Source organism: Ursus arctos, unplaced genomic scaffold, assembly GCF_023065955.2.
Source record: "Ursus arctos isolate Adak ecotype North America unplaced genomic scaffold, UrsArc2.0 scaffold_7, whole genome shotgun sequence".
NCBI classification, from domain to species: domain Eukaryota; kingdom Metazoa; phylum Chordata; class Mammalia; order Carnivora; family Ursidae; genus Ursus; species Ursus arctos.
Window position 1 is genome coordinate 64,743,267 of NW_026623089.1, and position 24,962 is coordinate 64,768,228.

Consider the following 24,962-nt stretch of genomic DNA (forward strand, 5'->3'; position numbering starts at 1 on the left):
ACACCCCAGCACAGACACGCAGACCCCGACCCGGATGCGGACGGGGACAGGGACAGGGACAGAGACCCAGGTGCACACAGGTGACACACACCCACACACAGGGACACACAGGACGCTGTGTGGGCGCGGCAGCTAGCCCACGGGAGGGCGGTCGCGCTTGGGCGCGCTTTGGGCAAGGCGGCCGCGCCCTGGAGCTGCCATAGGAGCCCTCCCTCGGAGCCCGAGGACTTGCAGCCCAGGTGGCGGGAATCCCGATGGGCTGCCATTCCTGCCCAGCACCCCTCTGGCGTGGGGGCGTGCGAGGCATTCTTTCTTTTGCCCCGTCCTTTATTTTCTGGTGGCCCTTGTCGCCGTGGTGCGGGGCGCCCCGGGGTCTCGCTGAGGGAGCGAGCCTCGCTGTTCCGCTGAGACGGGGCGCGGAGTCGGGTGCCCACGGGGCCTGAGGCCCCGGGCGGTTGGCCATCTTGTGTCCTGTGCGCACGGAGCACGGACGCCCGGGCCCAGGGGCAAAGGGACGGTGACCGGTGCGAAGGAGGGCCATGCCCTTCTGGCGGGAGCGCAGCCCAGGGCTGGTGGGGAGAAGGTGTAGGCGGGCCCAGGCAGGAGGCGGGGCCGGCAGGCGGTTGGCCCGGGGCGCTGCGGTGGGCGGGCGGCCCAAGCGAACTGCTAGGGGCTCGGGAGAGGAGAGGGCCCGGAGGCAGGGAGGAGGCCGAGAACCCAGGGAGCGCACGCCTGCAGAGGCGGGGTCACGGCCCGCCCGGGGCTCCCGCGGTTCCTCTCGCCCGGGCCGCTTTCCCTCCACCCCCCTCCGCCGCCTCCGCCTCCTCTCGCGCCGCCCCCTGAGCGCCCACCGCCCTGCACACCAGCCCCCAGCCCGCACCCCGGGATAGGCTGTGGGCGTTCCTGGGGCTTGGAGGTGGAAGGGCTGGGCTGTGGGCGCCTGGCTGTGCCACGGGCACCCGCAGAGGGCCAGGGTTCCGCGTTGCGCTGCGCGTGTGGCGTGTGGCGTGTGGCGAGCGGGTCGGGCCCACCACGCATGGCCTGTGGTGAGGTGGGGGCACGTGGGGTTTGAATGGAGCCGGGTTGGGCAAGGTTGGGGGGGCGGGCCGCTGGCGGCAGAGGGAGTGGAAGGGAGGGCGAAGGGCAAGGAAAGGAAAAGAAAAGGAGAAAAGCCTACAGCACCCGGTATTCCCAGGCGGTCTCCCATCCAAGTACTAACCAGGCCCGACCCTGCTTAGCTTCCGAGATCAGACGAGATCGGGCGCGTTCAGGGTGGTATGGCCGTAGACGCCTGTGGCTGCCGCTCGGTGCCCCAAGAGCCTGCTCCGCCCCTCCCAGCCCCAGCCCCAGCCCCAGCCCAGCCCCTGCCGAGCGATTGTCAGCCCTCCTCGCCTGGCCTGGGCCTGGTGCCTGCCTGCCTGCCTGCCTGCCTGCCTGCCAGCCAGCACGCCCAGGGGACAAGATGCCTCCGGCACCCCGGAGCCGCGGAAGTCCGCGCGCTCTCCCGTCCCGGGACTCTCCTGCCGCGCCGCCGCTTGGCTCCCGGGATGGCAACGGGGTGGGTCGGGGCGCCGGGGGCGAGGCCCGAGGTGTTCTCAGAGCGCCCCCCAACCCCCCCGCCCCCCGCGGGGAGCACAACCCGCCCACTGGCCTTTCCTCCTCTCCCGGCCGCCGGGCTCAAAGCCCACCGGAAGCCTCGGGCGCCACCACAGACCATCATCACCATCCCAACCCCCTGGCCCTTCCTCCGCCACCCTTCCCCTCCCCACCCAGCGACACCAGGACCTGATCGAGAGACACCAGGGGCCGGCTCACAATACGCACACACACAGACACACAGGGAAAGACAGAGAGACACGGAGTGGGGGGACACTTAGGGGACACACTGGACGGGAGAGACGGGGAGGGACAGAGTGTGTGTGTGTGTGTGTGTGTGTGTGTGTGTGTGTGTCTGTGTGTGTGACAGAGAGAGAGAAAGAGAGAGAGAGATTAGATTATCCAACACACAGACCCTGTCACACCCCAGCACAGACACGCAGACCCCGACCCGGATGCGGACGGGGACAGGGACAGGGACAGAGACCCAGGTGCACACAGGTGACACACACCCACACACAGGGACACACAGGACGCTGTGTGGGCGCGGCAGCTAGCCCACGGGAGGGCGGTCGCGCTTGGGCGCGCTTTGGGCAAGGCGGCCGCGCCCTGGAGCTGCCATAGGAGCCCTCCCTCGGAGCCCGAGGACTTGCAGCCCAGGTGGCGGGAATCCCGATGGGCTGCCATTCCTGCCCAGCACCCCTCTGGCGTGGGGGCGTGCGAGGCATTCTTTCTTTTGCCCCGTCCTTTATTTTCTGGTGGCCCTTGTCGCCGTGGTGCGGGGCGCCCCGGGGTCTCGCTGAGGGAGCGAGCCTCGCTGTTCCGCTGAGACGGGGCGCGGAGTCGGGTGCCCACGGGGCCTGAGGCCCCGGGCGGTTGGCCATCTTGTGTCCTGTGCGCACGGAGCACGGACGCCCGGGCCCAGGGGCAAAGGGACGGTGACCGGTGCGAAGGAGGGCCATGCCCTTCTGGCGGGAGCGCAGCCCAGGGCTGGTGGGGAGAAGGTGTAGGCGGGCCCAGGCAGGAGGCGGGGCCGGCAGGCGGTTGGCCCGGGGCGCTGCGGTGGGCGGGCGGCCCAAGCGAACTGCTAGGGGCTCGGGAGAGGAGAGGGCCCGGAGGCAGGGAGGAGGCCGAGAACCCAGGGAGCGCACGCCTGCAGAGGCGGGGTCACGGCCCGCCCGGGGCTCCCGCGGTTCCTCTCGCCCGGGCCGCTTTCCCTCCACCCCCCTCCGCCGCCTCCGCCTCCTCTCGCGCCGCCCCCTGAGCGCCCACCGCCCTGCACACCAGCCCCCAGCCCGCACCCCGGGATAGGCTGTGGGCGTTCCTGGGGCTTGGAGGTGGAAGGGCTGGGCTGTGGGCGCCTGGCTGTGCCACGGGCACCCGCAGAGGGCCAGGGTTCCGCGTTGCGCTGCGCGTGTGGCGTGTGGCGTGTGGCGTGTGGCGAGCGGGTCGGGCCCACCACGCATGGCCTGTGGTGAGGTGGGGGCACGTGGGGTTTGAATGGAGCCGGGTTGGGCAAGGTTGGGGGGGCGGGCCGCTGGCGGCAGAGGGAGTGGAAGGGAGGGCGAAGGGCAAGGAAAGGAAAAGAAAAGGAGAAAAGCCTACAGCACCCGGTATTCCCAGGCGGTCTCCCATCCAAGTACTAACCAGGCCCGACCCTGCTTAGCTTCCGAGATCAGACGAGATCGGGCGCGTTCAGGGTGGTATGGCCGTAGACGCCTGTGGCTGCCGCTCGGTGCCCCAAGAGCCTGCTCCGCCCCTCCCAGCCCCAGCCCCAGCCCCAGCCCAGCCCCTGCCGAGCGATTGTCAGCCCTCCTCGCCTGGCCTGGGCCTGGTGCCTGCCTGCCTGCCTGCCTGCCTGCCTGCCAGCCAGCACGCCCAGGGGACAAGATGCCTCCGGCACCCCGGAGCCGCGGAAGTCCGCGCGCTCTCCCGTCCCGGGACTCTCCTGCCGCGCCGCCGCTTGGCTCCCGGGATGGCAACGGGGTGGGTCGGGGCGCCGGGGGCGAGGCCCGAGGTGTTCTCAGAGCGCCCCCCAACCCCCCCGCCCCCCGCGGGGAGCACAACCCGCCCACTGGCCTTTCCTCCTCTCCCGGCCGCCGGGCTCAAAGCCCACCGGAAGCCTCGGGCGCCACCACAGACCATCATCACCATCCCAACCCCCTGGCCCTTCCTCCGCCACCCTTCCCCTCCCCACCCAGCGACACCAGGACCTGATCGAGAGACACCAGGGGCCGGCTCACAATACGCACACACACAGACACACAGGGAAAGACAGAGAGACACGGAGTGGGGGGACACTTAGGGGACACACTGGACGGGAGAGACGGGGAGGGACAGAGTGTGTGTGTGTGTGTGTGTGTGTGTGTGTGTGTGTGGTCTGTGTGTGTGACAGAGAGAGAGAAAGAGAGAGAGAGATTAGATTATCCAACACACAGACCCTGTCACACCCCAGCACAGACACGCAGACCCCGACCCGGATGCGGACGGGGACAGGGACAGGGACAGAGACCCAGGTGCACACAGGTGACACACACCCACACACAGGGACACACAGGACGCTGTGTGGGCGCGGCAGCTAGCCCACGGGAGGGCGGTCGCGCTTGGGCGCGCTTTGGGCAAGGCGGCCGCGCCCTGGAGCTGCCATAGGAGCCCTCCCTCGGAGCCCGAGGACTTGCAGCCCAGGTGGCGGGAATCCCGATGGGCTGCCATTCCTGCCCAGCACCCCTCTGGCGTGGGGGCGTGCGAGGCATTCTTTCTTTTGCCCCGTCCTTTATTTTCTGGTGGCCCTTGTCGCCGTGGTGCGGGGCGCCCCGGGGTCTCGCTGAGGGAGCGAGCCTCGCTGTTCCGCTGAGACGGGGCGCGGAGTCGGGTGCCCACGGGGCCTGAGGCCCCGGGCGGTTGGCCATCTTGTGTCCTGTGCGCACGGAGCACGGACGCCCGGGCCCAGGGGCAAAGGGACGGTGACCGGTGCGAAGGAGGGCCATGCCCTTCTGGCGGGAGCGCAGCCCAGGGCTGGTGGGGAGAAGGTGTAGGCGGGCCCAGGCAGGAGGCGGGGCCGGCAGGCGGTTGGCCCGGGGCGCTGCGGTGGGCGGGCGGCCCAAGCGAACTGCTAGGGGCTCGGGAGAGGAGAGGGCCCGGAGGCAGGGAGGAGGCCGAGAACCCAGGGAGCGCACGCCTGCAGAGGCGGGGTCACGGCCCGCCCGGGGCTCCCGCGGTTCCTCTCGCCCGGGCCGCTTTCCCTCCACCCCCCTCCGCCGCCTCCGCCTCCTCTCGCGCCGCCCCCTGAGCGCCCACCGCCCTGCACACCAGCCCCCAGCCCGCACCCCGGGATAGGCTGTGGGCGTTCCTGGGGCTTGGAGGTGGAAGGGCTGGGCTGTGGGCGCCTGGCTGTGCCACGGGCACCCGCAGAGGGCCAGGGTTCCGCGTTGCGCTGCGCGTGTGGCGTGTGGCGTGTGGCGAGCGGGTCGGGCCCACCACGCATGGCCTGTGGTGAGGTGGGGGCACGTGGGGTTTGAATGGAGCCGGGTTGGGCAAGGTTGGGGGGGCGGGCCGCTGGCGGCAGAGGGAGTGGAAGGGAGGGCGAAGGGCAAGGAAAGGAAAAGAAAAGGAGAAAAGCCTACAGCACCCGGTATTCCCAGGCGGTCTCCCATCCAAGTACTAACCAGGCCCGACCCTGCTTAGCTTCCGAGATCAGACGAGATCGGGCGCGTTCAGGGTGGTATGGCCGTAGACGCCTGTGGCTGCCGCTCGGTGCCCCAAGAGCCTGCTCCGCCCCTCCCAGCCCCAGCCCCAGCCCCAGCCCAGCCCCTGCCGAGCGATTGTCAGCCCTCCTCGCCTGGCCTGGGCCTGGTGCCTGCCTGCCTGCCTGCCTGCCTGCCTGCCAGCCAGCACGCCCAGGGGACAAGATGCCTCCGGCACCCCGGAGCCGCGGAAGTCCGCGCGCTCTCCCGTCCCGGGACTCTCCTGCCGCGCCGCCGCTTGGCTCCCGGGATGGCAACGGGGTGGGTCGGGGCGCCGGGGGCGAGGCCCGAGGTGTTCTCAGAGCGCCCCCCAACCCCCCCGCCCCCCGCGGGGAGCACAACCCGCCCACTGGCCTTTCCTCCTCTCCCGGCCGCCGGGCTCAAAGCCCACCGGAAGCCTCGGGCGCCACCACAGACCATCATCACCATCCCAACCCCCTGGCCCTTCCTCCGCCACCCTTCCCCTCCCCACCCAGCGACACCAGGACCTGATCGAGAGACACCAGGGGCCGGCTCACAATACGCACACACACAGACACACAGGGAAAGACAGAGAGACACGGAGTGGGGGGACACTTAGGGGACACACTGGACGGGAGAGACGGGGAGGGACAGAGTGTGTGTGTGTGTGTGTGTGTGTGTGTGTGTGTGGTCTGTGTGTGTGACAGAGAGAGAGAAAGAGAGAGAGAGATTAGATTATCCAACACACAGACCCTGTCACACCCCAGCACAGACACGCAGACCCCGACCCGGATGCGGACGGGGACAGGGACAGGGACAGAGACCCAGGTGCACACAGGTGACACACACCCACACACAGGGACACACAGGACGCTGTGTGGGCGCGGCAGCTAGCCCACGGGAGGGCGGTCGCGCTTGGGCGCGCTTTGGGCAAGGCGGCCGCGCCCTGGAGCTGCCATAGGAGCCCTCCCTCGGAGCCCGAGGACTTGCAGCCCAGGTGGCGGGAATCCCGATGGGCTGCCATTCCTGCCCAGCACCCCTCTGGCGTGGGGGCGTGCGAGGCATTCTTTCTTTTGCCCCGTCCTTTATTTTCTGGTGGCCCTTGTCGCCGTGGTGCGGGGCGCCCCGGGGTCTCGCTGAGGGAGCGAGCCTCGCTGTTCCGCTGAGACGGGGCGCGGAGTCGGGTGCCCACGGGGCCTGAGGCCCCGGGCGGTTGGCCATCTTGTGTCCTGTGCGCACGGAGCACGGACGCCCGGGCCCAGGGGCAAAGGGACGGTGACCGGTGCGAAGGAGGGCCATGCCCTTCTGGCGGGAGCGCAGCCCAGGGCTGGTGGGGAGAAGGTGTAGGCGGGCCCAGGCAGGAGGCGGGGCCGGCAGGCGGTTGGCCCGGGGCGCTGCGGTGGGCGGGCGGCCCAAGCGAACTGCTAGGGGCTCGGGAGAGGAGAGGGCCCGGAGGCAGGGAGGAGGCCGAGAACCCAGGGAGCGCACGCCTGCAGAGGCGGGGTCACGGCCCGCCCGGGGCTCCCGCGGTTCCTCTCGCCCGGGCCGCTTTCCCTCCACCCCCCTCCGCCGCCTCCGCCTCCTCTCGCGCCGCCCCCTGAGCGCCCACCGCCCTGCACACCAGCCCCCAGCCCGCACCCCGGGATAGGCTGTGGGCGTTCCTGGGGCTTGGAGGTGGAAGGGCTGGGCTGTGGGCGCCTGGCTGTGCCACGGGCACCCGCAGAGGGCCAGGGTTCCGCGTTGCGCTGCGCGTGTGGCGTGTGGCGTGTGGCGAGCGGGTCGGGCCCACCACGCATGGCCTGTGGTGAGGTGGGGGCACGTGGGGTTTGAATGGAGCCGGGTTGGGCAAGGTTGGGGGGGCGGGCCGCTGGCGGCAGAGGGAGTGGAAGGGAGGGCGAAGGGCAAGGAAAGGAAAAGAAAAGGAGAAAAGCCTACAGCACCCGGTATTCCCAGGCGGTCTCCCATCCAAGTACTAACCAGGCCCGACCCTGCTTAGCTTCCGAGATCAGACGAGATCGGGCGCGTTCAGGGTGGTATGGCCGTAGACGCCTGTGGCTGCCGCTCGGTGCCCCAAGAGCCTGCTCCGCCCCTCCCAGCCCCAGCCCCAGCCCCAGCCCAGCCCCTGCCGAGCGATTGTCAGCCCTCCTCGCCTGGCCTGGGCCTGGTGCCTGCCTGCCTGCCTGCCTGCCTGCCTGCCAGCCAGCACGCCCAGGGGACAAGATGCCTCCGGCACCCCGGAGCCGCGGAAGTCCGCGCGCTCTCCCGTCCCGGGACTCTCCTGCCGCGCCGCCGCTTGGCTCCCGGGATGGCAACGGGGTGGGTCGGGGCGCCGGGGGCGAGGCCCGAGGTGTTCTCAGAGCGCCCCCCAACCCCCCCGCCCCCCGCGGGGAGCACAACCCGCCCACTGGCCTTTCCTCCTCTCCCGGCCGCCGGGCTCAAAGCCCACCGGAAGCCTCGGGCGCCACCACAGACCATCATCACCATCCCAACCCCCTGGCCCTTCCTCCGCCACCCTTCCCCTCCCCACCCAGCGACACCAGGACCTGATCGAGAGACACCAGGGGCCGGCTCACAATACGCACACACACAGACACACAGGGAAAGACAGAGAGACACGGAGTGGGGGGACACTTAGGGGACACACTGGACGGGAGAGACGGGGAGGGACAGAGTGTGTGTGTGTGTGTGTGTGTGTGTGTGTGTGTGGTCTGTGTGTGTGACAGAGAGAGAGAAAGAGAGAGAGAGATTAGATTATCCAACACACAGACCCTGTCACACCCCAGCACAGACACGCAGACCCCGACCCGGATGCGGACGGGGACAGGGACAGGGACAGAGACCCAGGTGCACACAGGTGACACACACCCACACACAGGGACACACAGGACGCTGTGTGGGCGCGGCAGCTAGCCCACGGGAGGGCGGTCGCGCTTGGGCGCGCTTTGGGCAAGGCGGCCGCGCCCTGGAGCTGCCATAGGAGCCCTCCCTCGGAGCCCGAGGACTTGCAGCCCAGGTGGCGGGAATCCCGATGGGCTGCCATTCCTGCCCAGCACCCCTCTGGCGTGGGGGCGTGCGAGGCATTCTTTCTTTTGCCCCGTCCTTTATTTTCTGGTGGCCCTTGTCGCCGTGGTGCGGGGCGCCCCGGGGTCTCGCTGAGGGAGCGAGCCTCGCTGTTCCGCTGAGACGGGGCGCGGAGTCGGGTGCCCACGGGGCCTGAGGCCCCGGGCGGTTGGCCATCTTGTGTCCTGTGCGCACGGAGCACGGACGCCCGGGCCCAGGGGCAAAGGGACGGTGACCGGTGCGAAGGAGGGCCATGCCCTTCTGGCGGGAGCGCAGCCCAGGGCTGGTGGGGAGAAGGTGTAGGCGGGCCCAGGCAGGAGGCGGGGCCGGCAGGCGGTTGGCCCGGGGCGCTGCGGTGGGCGGGCGGCCCAAGCGAACTGCTAGGGGCTCGGGAGAGGAGAGGGCCCGGAGGCAGGGAGGAGGCCGAGAACCCAGGGAGCGCACGCCTGCAGAGGCGGGGTCACGGCCCGCCCGGGGCTCCCGCGGTTCCTCTCGCCCGGGCCGCTTTCCCTCCACCCCCCTCCGCCGCCTCCGCCTCCTCTCGCGCCGCCCCCTGAGCGCCCACCGCCCTGCACACCAGCCCCCAGCCCGCACCCCGGGATAGGCTGTGGGCGTTCCTGGGGCTTGGAGGTGGAAGGGCTGGGCTGTGGGCGCCTGGCTGTGCCACGGGCACCCGCAGAGGGCCAGGGTTCCGCGTTGCGCTGCGCGTGTGGCGTGTGGCGTGTGGCGAGCGGGTCGGGCCCACCACGCATGGCCTGTGGTGAGGTGGGGGCACGTGGGGTTTGAATGGAGCCGGGTTGGGCAAGGTTGGGGGGGCGGGCCGCTGGCGGCAGAGGGAGTGGAAGGGAGGGCGAAGGGCAAGGAAAGGAAAAGAAAAGGAGAAAAGCCTACAGCACCCGGTATTCCCAGGCGGTCTCCCATCCAAGTACTAACCAGGCCCGACCCTGCTTAGCTTCCGAGATCAGACGAGATCGGGCGCGTTCAGGGTGGTATGGCCGTAGACGCCTGTGGCTGCCGCTCGGTGCCCCAAGAGCCTGCTCCGCCCCTCCCAGCCCCAGCCCCAGCCCCAGCCCAGCCCCTGCCGAGCGATTGTCAGCCCTCCTCGCCTGGCCTGGGCCTGGTGCCTGCCTGCCTGCCTGCCTGCCTGCCTGCCAGCCAGCACGCCCAGGGGACAAGATGCCTCCGGCACCCCGGAGCCGCGGAAGTCCGCGCGCTCTCCCGTCCCGGGACTCTCCTGCCGCGCCGCCGCTTGGCTCCCGGGATGGCAACGGGGTGGGTCGGGGCGCCGGGGGCGAGGCCCGAGGTGTTCTCAGAGCGCCCCCCAACCCCCCCGCCCCCCGCGGGGAGCACAACCCGCCCACTGGCCTTTCCTCCTCTCCCGGCCGCCGGGCTCAAAGCCCACCGGAAGCCTCGGGCGCCACCACAGACCATCATCACCATCCCAACCCCCTGGCCCTTCCTCCGCCACCCTTCCCCTCCCCACCCAGCGACACCAGGACCTGATCGAGAGACACCAGGGGCCGGCTCACAATACGCACACACACAGACACACAGGGAAAGACAGAGAGACACGGAGTGGGGGGACACTTAGGGGACACACTGGACGGGAGAGACGGGGAGGGACAGAGTGTGTGTGTGTGTGTGTGTGTGTGTGTGTGTGTGGTCTGTGTGTGTGACAGAGAGAGAGAAAGAGAGAGAGAGATTAGATTATCCAACACACAGACCCTGTCACACCCCAGCACAGACACGCAGACCCCGACCCGGATGCGGACGGGGACAGGGACAGGGACAGAGACCCAGGTGCACACAGGTGACACACACCCACACACAGGGACACACAGGACGCTGTGTGGGCGCGGCAGCTAGCCCACGGGAGGGCGGTCGCGCTTGGGCGCGCTTTGGGCAAGGCGGCCGCGCCCTGGAGCTGCCATAGGAGCCCTCCCTCGGAGCCCGAGGACTTGCAGCCCAGGTGGCGGGAATCCCGATGGGCTGCCATTCCTGCCCAGCACCCCTCTGGCGTGGGGGCGTGCGAGGCATTCTTTCTTTTGCCCCGTCCTTTATTTTCTGGTGGCCCTTGTCGCCGTGGTGCGGGGCGCCCCGGGGTCTCGCTGAGGGAGCGAGCCTCGCTGTTCCGCTGAGACGGGGCGCGGAGTCGGGTGCCCACGGGGCCTGAGGCCCCGGGCGGTTGGCCATCTTGTGTCCTGTGCGCACGGAGCACGGACGCCCGGGCCCAGGGGCAAAGGGACGGTGACCGGTGCGAAGGAGGGCCATGCCCTTCTGGCGGGAGCGCAGCCCAGGGCTGGTGGGGAGAAGGTGTAGGCGGGCCCAGGCAGGAGGCGGGGCCGGCAGGCGGTTGGCCCGGGGCGCTGCGGTGGGCGGGCGGCCCAAGCGAACTGCTAGGGGCTCGGGAGAGGAGAGGGCCCGGAGGCAGGGAGGAGGCCGAGAACCCAGGGAGCGCACGCCTGCAGAGGCGGGGTCACGGCCCGCCCGGGGCTCCCGCGGTTCCTCTCGCCCGGGCCGCTTTCCCTCCACCCCCCTCCGCCGCCTCCGCCTCCTCTCGCGCCGCCCCCTGAGCGCCCACCGCCCTGCACACCAGCCCCCAGCCCGCACCCCGGGATAGGCTGTGGGCGTTCCTGGGGCTTGGAGGTGGAAGGGCTGGGCTGTGGGCGCCTGGCTGTGCCACGGGCACCCGCAGAGGGCCAGGGTTCCGCGTTGCGCTGCGCGTGTGGCGTGTGGCGTGTGGCGAGCGGGTCGGGCCCACCACGCATGGCCTGTGGTGAGGTGGGGGCACGTGGGGTTTGAATGGAGCCGGGTTGGGCAAGGTTGGGGGGGCGGGCCGCTGGCGGCAGAGGGAGTGGAAGGGAGGGCGAAGGGCAAGGAAAGGAAAAGAAAAGGAGAAAAGCCTACAGCACCCGGTATTCCCAGGCGGTCTCCCATCCAAGTACTAACCAGGCCCAACCCTGCTTAGCTTCCGAGATCAGACGAGATCGGGCGCGTTCAGGGTGGTATGGCCGTAGACACCTGTGGCTGCCGCTCGGTGCCCCAAGAGCCTGCTCCGCCCCTCCCAGCCCCAGCCCCAGCCCCAGCCCAGCCCCTGCCGAGCGATTGTCAGCCCTCCTCGCCTGGCCTGGGCCTGGTGCCTGCCTGCCTGCCTGCCTGCCAGCCAGCACGCCCAGGGGACAAGATGCCTCCGGCACCCCGGAGCCGCGGAAGTCCGCGCGCTCTCCCGTCCCGGGACTCTCCTGCCGCGCCGCCGCTTGGCTCCCGGGATGGCAACGGGGTGGGTCGGGGCGCCGGGGGCGAGGCCCGAGGTGTTCTCAGAGCGCCCCCCAACCCCCCCGCCCCCCGCGGGGAGCACAACCCGCCCACTGGCCTTTCCTCCTCTCCCGGCCGCCGGGCTCAAAGCCCACCGGAAGCCTCGGGCGCCACCACAGACCATCATCACCATCCCAACCCCCTGGCCCTTCCTCCGCCACCCTTCCCCTCCCCACCCAGCGACACCAGGACCTGATCGAGAGACACCAGGGGCCGGCTCACAATACGCACACACACAGACACACAGGGAAAGACAGAGAGACACGGAGTGGGGGGACACTTAGGGGACACACTGGACGGGAGAGACGGGGAGGGACAGAGTGTGTGTGTGTGTGTGTGTGTGTGTGTGTGTGTGGTCTGTGTGTGTGACAGAGAGAGAGAAAGAGAGAGAGAGATTAGATTATCCAACACACAGACCCTGTCACACCCCAGCACAGACACGCAGACCCCGACCCGGATGCGGACGGGGACAGGGACAGGGACAGAGACCCAGGTGCACACAGGTGACACACACCCACACACAGGGACACACAGGACGCTGTGTGGGCGCGGCAGCTAGCCCACGGGAGGGCGGTCGCGCTTGGGCGCGCTTTGGGCAAGGCGGCCGCGCCCTGGAGCTGCCATAGGAGCCCTCCCTCGGAGCCCGAGGACTTGCAGCCCAGGTGGCGGGAATCCCGATGGGCTGCCATTCCTGCCCAGCACCCCTCTGGCGTGGGGGCGTGCGAGGCATTCTTTCTTTTGCCCCGTCCTTTATTTTCTGGTGGCCCTTGTCGCCGTGGTGCGGGGCGCCCCGGGGTCTCGCTGAGGGAGCGAGCCTCGCTGTTCCGCTGAGACGGGGCGCGGAGTCGGGTGCCCACGGGGCCTGAGGCCCCGGGCGGTTGGCCATCTTGTGTCCTGTGCGCACGGAGCACGGACGCCCGGGCCCAGGGGCAAAGGGACGGTGACCGGTGCGAAGGAGGGCCATGCCCTTCTGGCGGGAGCGCAGCCCAGGGCTGGTGGGGAGAAGGTGTAGGCGGGCCCAGGCAGGAGGCGGGGCCGGCAGGCGGTTGGCCCGGGGCGCTGCGGTGGGCGGGCGGCCCAAGCGAACTGCTAGGGGCTCGGGAGAGGAGAGGGCCCGGAGGCAGGGAGGAGGCCGAGAACCCAGGGAGCGCACGCCTGCAGAGGCGGGGTCACGGCCCGCCCGGGGCTCCCGCGGTTCCTCTCGCCCGGGCCGCTTTCCCTCCACCCCCCTCCGCCGCCTCCGCCTCCTCTCGCGCCGCCCCCTGAGCGCCCACCGCCCTGCACACCAGCCCCCAGCCCGCACCCCGGGATAGGCTGTGGGCGTTCCTGGGGCTTGGAGGTGGAAGGGCTGGGCTGTGGGCGCCTGGCTGTGCCACGGGCACCCGCAGAGGGCCAGGGTTCCGCGTTGCGCTGCGCGTGTGGCGTGTGGCGTGTGGCGTGTGGCGAGCGGGTCGGGCCCACCACGCATGGCCTGTGGTGAGGTGGGGGCACGTGGGGTTTGAATGGAGCCGGGTTGGGCAAGGTTGGGGGGGCGGGCCGCTGGCGGCAGAGGGAGTGGAAGGGAGGGCGAAGGGCAAGGAAAGGAAAAGAAAAGGAGAAAAGCCTACAGCACCCGGTATTCCCAGGCGGAAGTACTAACCAGGCCCGACCCTGCTTAGCTTCCGAGATCAGACGAGATCGGGCGCGTTCAGGGTGGTATGGCCGTAGACGCCTGTGGCTGCCGCTCGGTGCCCCAAGAGCCTGCTCCGCCCCTCCCAGCCCCAGCCCCAGCCCCAGCCCAGCCCCTGCCGAGCGATTGTCAGCCCTCCTCGCCTGGCCTGGGCCTGGTGCCTGCCTGCCTGCCTGCCTGCCTGCCTGCCAGCCAGCACGCCCAGGGGACAAGATGCCTCCGGCACCCCGGAGCCGCGGAAGTCCGCGCGCTCTCCCGTCCCGGGACTCTCCTGCCGCGCCGCCGCTTGGCTCCCGGGATGGCAACGGGGTGGGTCGGGGCGCCGGGGGCGAGGCCCGAGGTGTTCTCAGAGCGCCCCCCAACCCCCCCGCCCCCCGCGGGGAGCACAACCCGCCCACTGGCCTTTCCTCCTCTCCCGGCCGCCGGGCTCAAAGCCCACCGGAAGCCTCGGGCGCCACCACAGACCATCATCACCATCCCAACCCCCTGGCCCTTCCTCCGCCACCCTTCCCCTCCCCACCCAGCGACACCAGGACCTGATCGAGAGACACCAGGGGCCGGCTCACAATACGCACACACACAGACACACAGGGAAAGACAGAGAGACACGGAGTGGGGGGACACTTAGGGGACACACTGGACGGGAGAGACGGGGAGGGACAGAGTGTGTGTGTGTGTGTGTGTGTGTGTGTGTGTGTGGTCTGTGTGTGTGACAGAGAGAGAGAAAGAGAGAGAGAGATTAGATTATCCAACACACAGACCCTGTCACACCCCAGCACAGACACGCAGACCCCGACCCGGATGCGGACGGGGACAGGGACAGGGACAGAGACCCAGGTGCACACAGGTGACACACACCCACACACAGGGACACACAGGACGCTGTGTGGGCGCGGCAGCTAGCCCACGGGAGGGCGGTCGCGCTTGGGCGCGCTTTGGGCAAGGCGGCCGCGCCCTGGAGCTGCCATAGGAGCCCTCCCTCGGAGCCCGAGGACTTGCAGCCCAGGTGGCGGGAATCCCGATGGGCTGCCATTCCTGCCCAGCACCCCTCTGGCGTGGGGGCGTGCGAGGCATTCTTTCTTTTGCCCCGTCCTTTATTTTCTGGTGGCCCTTGTCGCCGTGGTGCGGGGCGCCCCGGGGTCTCGCTGAGGGAGCGAGCCTCGCTGTTCCGCTGAGACGGGGCGCGGAGTCGGGTGCCCACGGGGCCTGAGGCCCCGGGCGGTTGGCCATCTTGTGTCCTGTGCGCACGGAGCACGGACGCCCGGGCCCAGGGGCAAAGGGACGGTGACCGGTGCGAAGGAGGGCCATGCCCTTCTGGCGGGAGCGCAGCCCAGGGCTGGTGGGGAGAAGGTGTAGGCGGGCCCAGGCAGGAGGCGGGGCCGGCAGGCGGTTGGCCCGGGGCGCTGCGGTGGGCGGGCGGCCCAAGCGAACTGCTAGGGGCTCGGGAGAGGAGAGGGCCCGGAGGCAGGGAGGAGGCCGAGAACCCAGGGAGCGCACGCCTGCAGAGGCGGGGTCACGGCCCGCCCGGGGCTCCCGCGGTTCCTCTCGCCCGGGCCGCTTTCCCTCCACCCCCCTCCGCCGCCTCCGCCTCCTCTCGCGCCGCCCCCTGAGCGCCCACCGCCCTGCACACCAGCCCCCAGCCCGCACCCCGGGATAGGCTGTGGGCGTTCCTGGGGCTTGGAGGTGGAAGGGCTGGGCTGTGGGCGCCTGGCTGTGCCACGGGCACCCGCAGAGGGCCAGGGTTCCGCGTTGCGCTGCGCGTGTGGCGTGTGGCGTGTGGCGTGTGGCGTGTGGCGAGCGGGTCGGGCCCACCACGCATGGCCTGTGGTGAGGTGGGGGCACGTGGGGTTTGAATGGAGCCGGGTTGGGCAAGGTTGGGGGGGCGGGCCGCTGGCGGCAGAGGGAGTGGAAGGGAGGGCGAAGGGCAAGGAAAGGAAAAGAAAAGGAGAAAAGCCTACAGCACCCGGTATTCCCAGGCGGTCTCCCATCCAAGTACTAACCAGGCCCGACCCTGCTTAGCTTCCGAGATCAGACGAGATCGGGCGCGTTCAGGGTGGTATGGCCGTAGACGCCTGTGGCTGCCGCTCGGTGCCCCAAGAGCCTGCTCCGCCCCTCCCAGCCCCAGCCCCAGCCCCAGCCCAGCCCCTGCCGAGCGATTGTCAGCCCTCCTCGCCTGGCCTGGGCCTGGTGCCTGCCTGCCTGCCTGCCTGCCTGCCTGCCAGCCAGCACGCCCAGGGGACAAGATGCCTCCGGCACCCCGGAGCCGCGGAAGTCCGCGCGCTCTCCCGTCCCGGGACTCTCCTGCCGCGCCGCCGCTTGGCTCCCGGGATGGCAACGGGGTGGGTCGGGGCGCCGGGGGCGAGGCCCGAGGTGTTCTCAGAGCGCCCCCCAACCCCCCCGCCCCCCGCGGGGAGCACAACCCGCCCACTGGCCTTTCCTCCTCTCCCGGCCGCCGGGCTCAAAGCCCACCGGAAGCCTCGGGCGCCACCACAGACCATCATCACCATCCCAACCCCCTGGCCCTTCCTCCGCCACCCTTCCCCTCCCCACCCAGCGACACCAGGACCTGATCGAGAGACACCAGGGGCCGGCTCACAATACGCACACACACAGACACACAGGGAAAGACAGAGAGACACGGAGTGGGGGGACACTTAGGGGACACACTGGACGGGAGAGACGGGGAGGGACAGAGTGTGTGTGTGTGTGTGTGTGTGTGTGTGTGTGTGGTCTGTGTGTGTGACAGAGAGAGAGAAAGAGAGAGAGAGATTAGATTATCCAACACACAGACCCTGTCACACCCCAGCACAGACACGCAGACCCCGACCCGGATGCGGACGGGGACAGGGACAGGGACAGAGACCCAGGTGCACACAGGTGACACACACCCACACACAGGGACACACAGGACGCTGTGTGGGCGCGGCAGCTAGCCCACGGGAGGGCGGTCGCGCTTGGGCGCGCTTTGGGCAAGGCGGCCGCGCCCTGGAGCTGCCATAGGAGCCCTCCCTCGGAGCCCGAGGACTTGCAGCCCAGGTGGCGGGAATCCCGATGGGCTGCCATTCCTGCCCAGCACCCCTCTGGCGTGGGGGCGTGCGAGGCATTCTTTCTTTTGCCCCGTCCTTTATTTTCTGGTGGCCCTTGTCGCCGTGGTGCGGGGCGCCCCGGGGTCTCGCTGAGGGAGCGAGCCTCGCTGTTCCGCTGAGACGGGGCGCGGAGTCGGGTGCCCACGGGGCCTGAGGCCCCGGGCGGTTGGCCATCTTGTGTCCTGTGCGCACGGAGCACGGACGCCCGGGCCCAGGGGCAAAGGGACGGTGACCGGTGCGAAGGAGGGCCATGCCCTTCTGGCGGGAGCGCAGCCCAGGGCTGGTGGGGAGAAGGTGTAGGCGGGCCCAGGCAGGAGGCGGGGCCGGCAGGCGGTTGGCCCGGGGCGCTGCGGTGGGCGGGCGGCCCAAGCGAACTGCTAGGGGCTCGGGAGAGGAGAGGGCCCGGAGGCAGGGAGGAGGCCGAGAACCCAGGGAGCGCACGCCTGCAGAGGCGGGGTCACGGCCCGCCCGGGGCTCCCGCGGTTCCTCTCGCCCGGGCCGCTTTCCCTCCACCCCCCTCCGCCGCCTCCGCCTCCTCTCGCGCCGCCCCCTGAGCGCCCACCGCCCTGCACACCAGCCCCCAGCCCGCACCCCGGGATAGGCTGTGGGCGTTCCTGGGGCTTGGAGGTGGAAGGGCTGGGCTGTGGGCGCCTGGCTGTGCCACGGGCACCCGCAGAGGGCCAGGGTTCCGCGTTGCGCTGCGCGTGTGGCGTGTGGCGTGTGGCGTGTGGCGTGTGGCGAGCGGGTCGGGCCCACCACGCATGGCCTGTGGTGAGGTGGGGGCACGTGGGGTTTGAATGGAGCCGGGTTGGGCAAGGTTGGGGGGGCGGGCCGCTGGCGGCAGAGGGAGTGGAAGGGAGGGCGAAGGGCAAGGAAAGGAAAAGAAAAGGAGAAAAGCCTACAGCACCCGGTATTCCCAGGCGGTCTCCCATCCAAGTACTAACCAGGCCCGACCCTGCTTAGCTTCCGAGATCAGACGAGATCGGGCGCGTTCAGGGTGGTATGGCCGTAGACGCCTGTGGCTGCCGCTCGGTGCCCCAAGAGCCTGCTCCGCCCCTCCCAGCCCCAGCCCCAGCCCCAGCCCAGCCCCTGCCGAGCGATTGTCAGCCCTCCTCGCCTGGCCTGGGCCTGGTGCCTGCCTGCCTGCCTGCCTGCCTGCCTGCCTGCCAGCCAGCACGCCCAGGGGACAAGATGCCTCCGGCACCCCGGAGCCGCGGAAGTCCGCGCGCTCTCCCGTCCCGGGACTCTCCTGCCGCGCCGCCGCTTGGCTCCCGGGATGGCAACGGGGTGGGTCGGGGCGCCGGGGGCGAGGCCCGAGGTGTTCTCAGAGCGCCCCCCAACCCCCCCGCCCCCCGCGGGGAGCACAACCCGCCCACTGGCCTTTCCTCCTCTCCCGGCCGCCGGGCTCAAAGCCCACCGGAAGCCTCGGGCGCCACCACAGACCATCATCACCATCCCAACCCCCTGGCCCTTCCTCCGCCACCCTTCCCCTCCCCACCCAGCGACACCAGGACCTGATCGAGAGACACCAGGGGCCGGCTCACAATACGCACACACACAGACACACAGGGAAAGACAGAGAGACACGGAGTGGGGGGACACTTAGGGGACACACTGGACGGGAGAGACGGGGAGGGACAGAGTGTGTGTGTGTGTGTGTGTGTGTGTGTGTGTGTGTGGTCTGTGTGTGTGACAGAGAGAGAGAAAGAGAGAGAGAGATTAGATTATCCAACACACAGACCCTGTCACACCCCAGCACAGACACGCAGACCCCGACCCGGATGCGGACGGGGACAGGGACAGGGACAGAGACCCAGGTGCACACAGGTGACACACACCCACACACAGGGACACACAGGACGCTGTGTGGGCGCGGCAGCTAGCCCACGGGAGGGCGGTCGCGCTTGGGCGCGCTTTGGGCAAGGCGGCCGCGCCCTGGAGCTGCCATAGGAGCCCTCCCTCGGAGCCCGAGGACTTGCAGCCCAGGTGGCGGGAATCCCGATGGGCTGCCATTCCTGCCCAGCACCCCTCTGGCGTGGGGGCGTGCGAGGCATTCTTTCTTTTGCCCCGTCCTTTATTTTCTGGTGGCCCTTGTCGCCGTGGTGCGGGGCGCCCCGGGGTCTCGCTGAGGGAGCGAGCCTCGCTGTTCCGCTGAGACGGGGCGCGGAGTCGGGTGCCCACGGGGCCTGAGGCCCCGGGCGGTTGGCCATCTTGTGTCCTGTGCGCACGGAGCACGGACGCCCGGGCCCAGGGGCAAAGGGACGGTGACCGGTGCGAAGGAGGGCCATGCCCTTCTGGCGGGAGCGCAGCCCAGGGCTGGTGGGGAGAAGGTGTAGGCGGGCCCAGGCAGGAGGCGGGGCCGGCAGGCGGTTGGCCCGGGGCGCTGCGGTGGGCGGGCGGCCCAAGCGAACTGCTAGGGGCTCGGGAGAGGAGAGGGCCCGGAGGCAGGGAGGAGGCCGAGAACCCAGGGAGCGCACGCCTGCAGAGGCGGGGTCACGGCCCGCCCGGGGCTCCCGCGGTTCCTCTCGCCCGGGCCGCTTTCCCTCCACCCCCCTCCGCCGCCTCCGCCTCCTCTCGCGCCGCCCCCTGAGCGCCCACCGCCCTGCACACCAGCCCCCAGCCCGCACCCCGGGATAGGCTGTGGGCGTTCCTGGGGCTTGGAGGTGGAAGGGCTGGGCTGTGGGCGCCTGGCTGTGCCACGGGCACCCGCAGAGGGCCAGGGTTCCGCGTTGCGCTGCGCGTGTGGCGTGTGGCGTGTGGCGTGTGGCGTGTGGCGAGCGGGTCGGGCCCACCACGCATGGCCTGTGGTGAGGTGGGGGCACGTGGGGTTTGAATGGAGCCGGGTTGGGCAAGGTTGGGGGGGCGGGCCGCTGGCGGCAGAGGGAGTGGAAGGGAGGGCGAAGGGCAAGGAAAGGAAAAGAAAAGGAGAAAAGCCTACAGCACCCGGTATTCCCAGGCGGTCTCCCATCCAAGTACTAACCAGGCCCGACCCTGCTTAGCTTCCGAGATCAGACGAGATCGGGCGCGTTCAGGGTGGTATGGCCGTAGACGCCTGTGGCTGCCGCTCGGTGCCCCAAGAGCCTGCTCCGCCCCTCCCAGCCCCAGCCCCAGCCCCAGCCCAGCCCCTGCCGAGCGATTGTCAGCCCTCCTCGCCTGGCCTGGGCCTGGTGCCTGCCTGCCTGCCTGCCTGCCTGCCTGCCTGCCAGCCAGCACGCCCAGGGGACAAGATGCCTCCGGCACCCCGGAGCCGCGGAAGTCCGCGCGCTCTCCCGTCCCGGGACTCTCCTGCCGCGCCGCCGCTTGGCTCCCGGGATGGCAACGGGGTGGGTCGGGGCGCCGGGGGCGAGGCCCGAGGTGTTCTCAGAGCGCCCCCCAACCCCCCCGCCCCCCGCGGGGAGCACAACCCGCCCACTGGCCTTTCCTCCTCTCCCGGCCGCCGGGCTCAAAGCCCACCGGAAGCCTCGGGCGCCACCACAGACCATCATCACCATCCCAACCCCCTGGCCCTTCCTCCGCCACCCTTCCCCTCCCCACCCAGCGACACCAGGACCTGATCGAGAGACACCAGGGGCCGGCTCACAATACGCACACACACAGACACACAGGGAAAGACAGAGAGACACGGAGTGGGGGGACACTTAGGGGACACACTGGACGGGAGAGACGGGGAGGGACAGAGTGTGTGTGTGTGTGTGTGTGTGTGTGTGTGTGGTCTGTGTGTGTGACAGAGAGAGAGAAAGAGAGAGAGAGATTAGATTATCCAACACACAGACCCTGTCACACCCCAGCACAGACACGCAGACCCCGACCCGGATGCGGACGGGGACAGGGACAGGGACAGAGACCCAGGTGCACACAGGTGACACACACCCACACACAGGGACACACAGGACGCTGTGTGGGCGCGGCAGCTAGCCCACGGGAGGGCGGTCGCGCTTGGGCGCGCTTTGGGCAAGGCGGCCGCGCCCTGGAGCTGCCATAGGAGCCCTCCCTCGGAGCCCGAGGACTTGCAGCCCAGGTGGCGGGAATCCCGATGGGCTGCCATTCCTGCCCAGCACCCCTCTGGCGTGGGGGCGTGCGAGGCATTCTTTCTTTTGCCCCGTCCTTTATTTTCTGGTGGCCCTTGTCGCCGTGGTGCGGGGCGCCCCGGGGTCTCGCTGAGGGAGCGAGCCTCGCTGTTCCGCTGAGACGGGGCGCGGAGTCGGGTGCCCACGGGGCCTGAGGCCCCGGGCGGTTGGCCATCTTGTGTCCTGTGCGCACGGAGCACGGACGCCCGGGCCCAGGGGCAAAGGGACGGTGACCGGTGCGAAGGAGGGCCATGCCCTTCTGGCGGGAGCGCAGCCCAGGGCTGGTGGGGAGAAGGTGTAGGCGGGCCCAGGCAGGAGGCGGGGCCGGCAGGCGGTTGGCCCGGGGCGCTGCGGTGGGCGGGCGGCCCAAGCGAACTGCTAGGGGCTCGGGAGAGGAGAGGGCCCGGAGGCAGGGAGGAGGCCGAGAACCCAGGGAGCGCACGCCTGCAGAGGCGGGGTCACGGCCCGCCCGGGGCTCCCGCGGTTCCTCTCGCCCGGGCCGCTTTCCCTCCACCCCCCTCCGCCGCCTCCGCCTCCTCTCGCGCCGCCCCCTGAGCGCCCACCGCCCTGCACACCAGCCCCCAGCCCGCACCCCGGGATAGGCTGTGGGCGTTCCTGGGGCTTGGAGGTGGAAGGGCTGGGCTGTGGGCGCCTGGCTGTGCCACGGGCACCCGCAGAGGGCCAGGGTTCCGCGTTGCGCTGCGCGTGTGGCGTGTGGCGTGTGGCGTGTGGCGTGTGGCGAGCGGGTCGGGCCCACCACGCATGGCCTGTGGTGAGGTGGGGGCACGTGGGGTTTGAATGGAGCCGGGTTGGGCAAGGTTGGGGGGGCGGGCCGCTGGCGGCAGAGGGAGTGGAAGGGAGGGCGAAGGGCAAGGAAAGGAAAAGAAAAGGAGAAAAGCCTACAGCACCCGGTATTCCCAGGCGGTCTCCCATCCAAGTACTAACCAGGCCCGACCCTGCTTAGCTTCCGAGATCAGACGAGATCGGGCGCGTTCAGGGTGGTATGGCCGTAGACGCCTGTGGCTGCCGCTCGGTGCCCCAAGAGCCTGCTCCGCCCCTCCCAGCCCCAGCCCCAGCCCCAGCCCAGCCCCTGCCGAGCGATTGTCAGCCCTCCTCGCCTGGCCTGGGCCTGGTGCCTGCCTGCCTGCCTGCCTGCCTGCCTGCCTGCCAGCCAGCACGCCCAGGGGACAAGATGCCTCCGGCACCCCGGAGCCGCGGAAGTCCGCGCGCTCTCCCGTCCCGGGACTCTCCTGCCGCGCCGCCGCTTGGCTCCCGGGATGGCAACGGGGTGGGTCGGGGCGCCGGGGGCGAGGCCCGAGGTGTTCTCAGAGCGCCCCCCAACCCCCCCGCCCCCCGCGGGGAGCACAACCCGCCCACTGGCCTTTCCTCCTCTCCCGGCCGCCGGGCTCAAAGCCCACCGGAAGCCTCGGGCGCCACCACAGACCATCATCACCATCCCAACCCCCTGGCCCTTCCTCCGCCACCCTTCCCCTCCCCACCCAGCGACACCAGGACCTGATCGAGAGACACCAGGGGCCGGCTCACAATACGCACACACACAGACACACAGGGAAAGACAGAGAGACACGGAGTGGGGGGACACTTAGGGGACACACTGGACGGGAGAGACGGGGAGGGACAGAGTGTGTGTGTGTGTGTGTGTGTGTGTGTGTGGTCTGTGTGTGTGACAGAGAGAGAGAAAGAGAGAGAGAGATTAGATTATCCAACACACAGACCCTGTCACACCCCAGCACAGACACGCAGACCCCGACCCGGATGCGGACGGGGACAGGGACAGGGACAGAGACCCAGGTGCACACAGGTGACACACACCCACACACAGGGACACACAGGACGCTGTGTGGGCGCGGCAGCTAGCCCACGGGAGGGCGGTCGCGCTTGGGCGCGCTTTGGGCAAGGCGGCCGCGCCCTGGAGCTGCCATAGGAGCCCTCCCTCGGAGCCCGAGGACTTGCAGCCCAGGTGGCGGGAATCCCGATGGGCTGCCATTCCTGCCCAGCACCCCTCTGGCGTGGGGGCGTGCGAGGCATTCTTTCTTTTGCCCCGTCCTTTATTTTCTGGTGGCCCTTGTCGCCGTGGTGCGGGGCGCCCCGGGGTCTCGCTGAGGGAGCGAGCCTCGCTGTTCCGCTGAGACGGGGCGCGGAGTCGGGTGCCCACGGGGCCTGAGGCCCCGGGCGGTTGGCCATCTTGTGTCCTGTGCGCACGGAGCACGGACGCCCGGGCCCAGGGGCAAAGGGACGGTGACCGGTGCGAAGGAGGGCCATGCCCTTCTGGCGGGAGCGCAGCCCAGGGCTGGTGGGGAGAAGGTGTAGGCGGGCCCAGGCAGGAGGCGGGGCCGGCAGGCGGTTGGCCCGGGGCGCTGCGGTGGGCGGGCGGCCCAAGCGAACTGCTAGGGGCTCGGGAGAGGAGAGGGCCCGGAGGCAGGGAGGAGGCCGAGAACCCAGGGAGCGCACGCCTGCAGAGGCGGGGTCACGGCCCGCCCGGGGCTCCCGCGGTTCCTCTCGCCCGGGCCGCTTTCCCTCCACCCCCCTCCGCCGCCTCCGCCTCCTCTCGCGCCGCCCCCTGAGCGCCCACCGCCCTGCACACCAGCCCCCAGCCCGCACCCCGGGATAGGCTGTGGGCGTTCCTGGGGCTTGGAGGTGGAAGGGCTGGGCTGTGGGCGCCTGGCTGTGCCACGGGCACCCGCAGAGGGCCAGGGTTCCGCGTTGCGCTGCGCGTGTGGCGTGTGGCGTGTGGCGTGTGGCGTGTGGCGAGCGGGTCGGGCCCACCACGCATGGCCTGTGGTGAGGTGGGGGCACGTGGGGTTTGAATGGAGCCGGGTTGGGCAAGGTTGGGGGGGCGGGCCGCTGGCGGCAGAGGGAGTGGAAGGGAGGGCGAAGGGCAAGGAAAGGAAAAGAAAAGGAGAAAAGCCTACAGCACCCGGTATTCCCAGGCGGTCTCCCATCCAAGTACTAACCAGGCCCGACCCTGCTTAGCTTCCGAGATCAGACGAGATCGGGCGCGTTCAGGGTGGTATGGCCGTAGACGCCTGTGGCTGCCGCTCGGTGCCCCAAGAGAGCCTGCTCCGCCCCTCCCAGCCCCAGCCCCAGCCCCAGCCCAGCCCCTGCCGAGCGATTGTCAGCCCTCCTCGCCTGGCCTGGGCCTGGTGCCTGCCTGCCTGCCTGCCTGCCTGCCTGCCTGCCAGCCAGCACGCCCAGGGGACAAGATGCCTCCGGCACCCCGGAGCCGCGGAAGTCCGCGCGCTCTCCCGTCCCGGGACTCTCCTGCCGCGCCGCCGCTTGGCTCCCGGGATGGCAACGGGGTGGGTCGGGGCGCCGGGGGCGAGGCCCGAGGTGTTCTCAGAGCGCCCCCCAACCCCCCCGCCCCCCGCGGGGAGCACAACCCGCCCACTGGCCTTTCCTCCTCTCCCGGCCGCCGGGCTCAAAGCCCACCGGAAGCCTCGGGCGCCACCACAGACCATCATCACCATCCCAACCCCCTGGCCCTTCCTCCGCCACCCTTCCCCTCCCCACCCAGCGACACCAGGACCTGATCGAGAGACACCAGGGGCCGGCTCACAATACGCACACACACAGACACACAGGGAAAGACAGAGAGACACGGAGTGGGGGGACACTTAGGGGACACACTGGACGGGAGAGACGGGGAGGGACAGAGTGTGTGTGTGTGTGTGTGTGTGTGTGGTCTGTGTGTGTGACAGAGAGAGAGAAAGAGAGAGAGAGATTAGATTATCCAACACACAGACCCTGTCACACCCCAGCACAGACACGCAGACCCCGACCCGGATGCGGACGGGGACAGGGACAGGGACAGAGACCCAGGTGCACACAGGTGACACACACCCACACACAGGGACACACAGGACGCTGTGTGGGCGCGGCAGCTAGCCCACGGGAGGGCGGTCGCGCTTGGGCGCGCTTTGGGCAAGGCGGCCGCGCCCTGGAGCTGCCATAGGAGCCCTCCCTCGGAGCCCGAGGACTTGCAGCCCAGGTGGCGGGAATCCCGATGGGCTGCCATTCCTGCCCAGCACCCCTCTGGCGTGGGGGCGTGCGAGGCATTCTTTCTTTTGCCCCGTCCTTTATTTTCTGGTGGCCCTTGTCGCCGTGGTGCGGGGCGCCCCGGGGTCTCGCTGAGGGAGCGAGCCTCGCTGTTCCGCTGAGACGGGGCGCGGAGTCGGGTGCCCACGGGGCCTGAGGCCCCGGGCGGTTGGCCATCTTGTGTCCTGTGCGCACGGAGCACGGACGCCCGGGCCCAGGGGCAAAGGGACGGTGACCGGTGCGAAGGAGGGCCATGCCCTTCTGGCGGGAGCGCAGCCCAGGGCTGGTGGGGAGAAGGTGTAGGCGGGCCCAGGCAGGAGGCGGGGCCGGCAGGCGGTTGGCCCGGGGCGCTGCGGTGGGCGGGCGGCCCAAGCGAACTGCTAGGGGCTCGGGAGAGGAGAGGGCCCGG

The 24,962-nt window shown here is 70.3% G+C and overlaps 11 non-coding genes and 1 pseudogene across 11 annotated transcripts; all 12 read right to left on the reverse strand.

Annotated features, from left to right (window-relative positions):
* Nucleotides 1-1,170: 1,170 nt before the first annotated feature.
* LOC125281587 (5S ribosomal RNA) lies at nucleotides 1,171-1,289 on the reverse strand. The gene has a single exon (XR_007188808.1). It is a non-coding gene; the product is annotated as a 5S ribosomal RNA (ribosomal RNA).
* Nucleotides 1,290-3,194: 1,905 nt separating this feature from the next.
* Nucleotides 3,195-3,313, reverse strand: LOC125281589 (5S ribosomal RNA). Its single transcript, XR_007188810.1, has one exon. It is a non-coding gene; the product is annotated as a 5S ribosomal RNA (ribosomal RNA).
* Nucleotides 3,314-5,212: 1,899 nt separating this feature from the next.
* LOC125281611 (5S ribosomal RNA) lies at nucleotides 5,213-5,331 on the reverse strand. The gene has a single exon (XR_007188832.2). It is a non-coding gene; the product is annotated as a 5S ribosomal RNA (ribosomal RNA).
* A 1,897-nt stretch (nucleotides 5,332-7,228) lies between these two features.
* LOC125281612 (5S ribosomal RNA) lies at nucleotides 7,229-7,347 on the reverse strand. The gene has a single exon (XR_007188833.2). It is a non-coding gene; the product is annotated as a 5S ribosomal RNA (ribosomal RNA).
* Nucleotides 7,348-9,244: 1,897 nt separating this feature from the next.
* LOC125281590 (5S ribosomal RNA) lies at nucleotides 9,245-9,363 on the reverse strand. Its single transcript, XR_007188811.1, has one exon. It is a non-coding gene; the product is annotated as a 5S ribosomal RNA (ribosomal RNA).
* A 1,897-nt stretch (nucleotides 9,364-11,260) lies between these two features.
* On the reverse strand, nucleotides 11,261-11,379 carry LOC125281591 (5S ribosomal RNA). Its single transcript, XR_007188812.2, has one exon. It is a non-coding gene; the product is annotated as a 5S ribosomal RNA (ribosomal RNA).
* A 1,896-nt stretch (nucleotides 11,380-13,275) lies between these two features.
* Nucleotides 13,276-13,384, reverse strand: LOC125281592 (5S ribosomal RNA; annotated as a pseudogene).
* Nucleotides 13,385-15,295: 1,911 nt separating this feature from the next.
* On the reverse strand, nucleotides 15,296-15,414 carry LOC125281593 (5S ribosomal RNA). The gene has a single exon (XR_007188814.1). It is a non-coding gene; the product is annotated as a 5S ribosomal RNA (ribosomal RNA).
* Nucleotides 15,415-17,325: 1,911 nt separating this feature from the next.
* Nucleotides 17,326-17,444, reverse strand: LOC125281613 (5S ribosomal RNA). The gene has a single exon (XR_007188834.2). It is a non-coding gene; the product is annotated as a 5S ribosomal RNA (ribosomal RNA).
* A 1,917-nt stretch (nucleotides 17,445-19,361) lies between these two features.
* Nucleotides 19,362-19,480, reverse strand: LOC125281614 (5S ribosomal RNA). Its single transcript, XR_007188835.2, has one exon. It is a non-coding gene; the product is annotated as a 5S ribosomal RNA (ribosomal RNA).
* A 1,913-nt stretch (nucleotides 19,481-21,393) lies between these two features.
* On the reverse strand, nucleotides 21,394-21,512 carry LOC125281594 (5S ribosomal RNA). Its single transcript, XR_007188815.1, has one exon. It is a non-coding gene; the product is annotated as a 5S ribosomal RNA (ribosomal RNA).
* Nucleotides 21,513-23,423: 1,911 nt separating this feature from the next.
* LOC125281726 (5S ribosomal RNA) lies at nucleotides 23,424-23,542 on the reverse strand. The gene has a single exon (XR_007188860.1). It is a non-coding gene; the product is annotated as a 5S ribosomal RNA (ribosomal RNA).
* Between the last annotated feature and the right edge of the window lie 1,420 nt (nucleotides 23,543-24,962).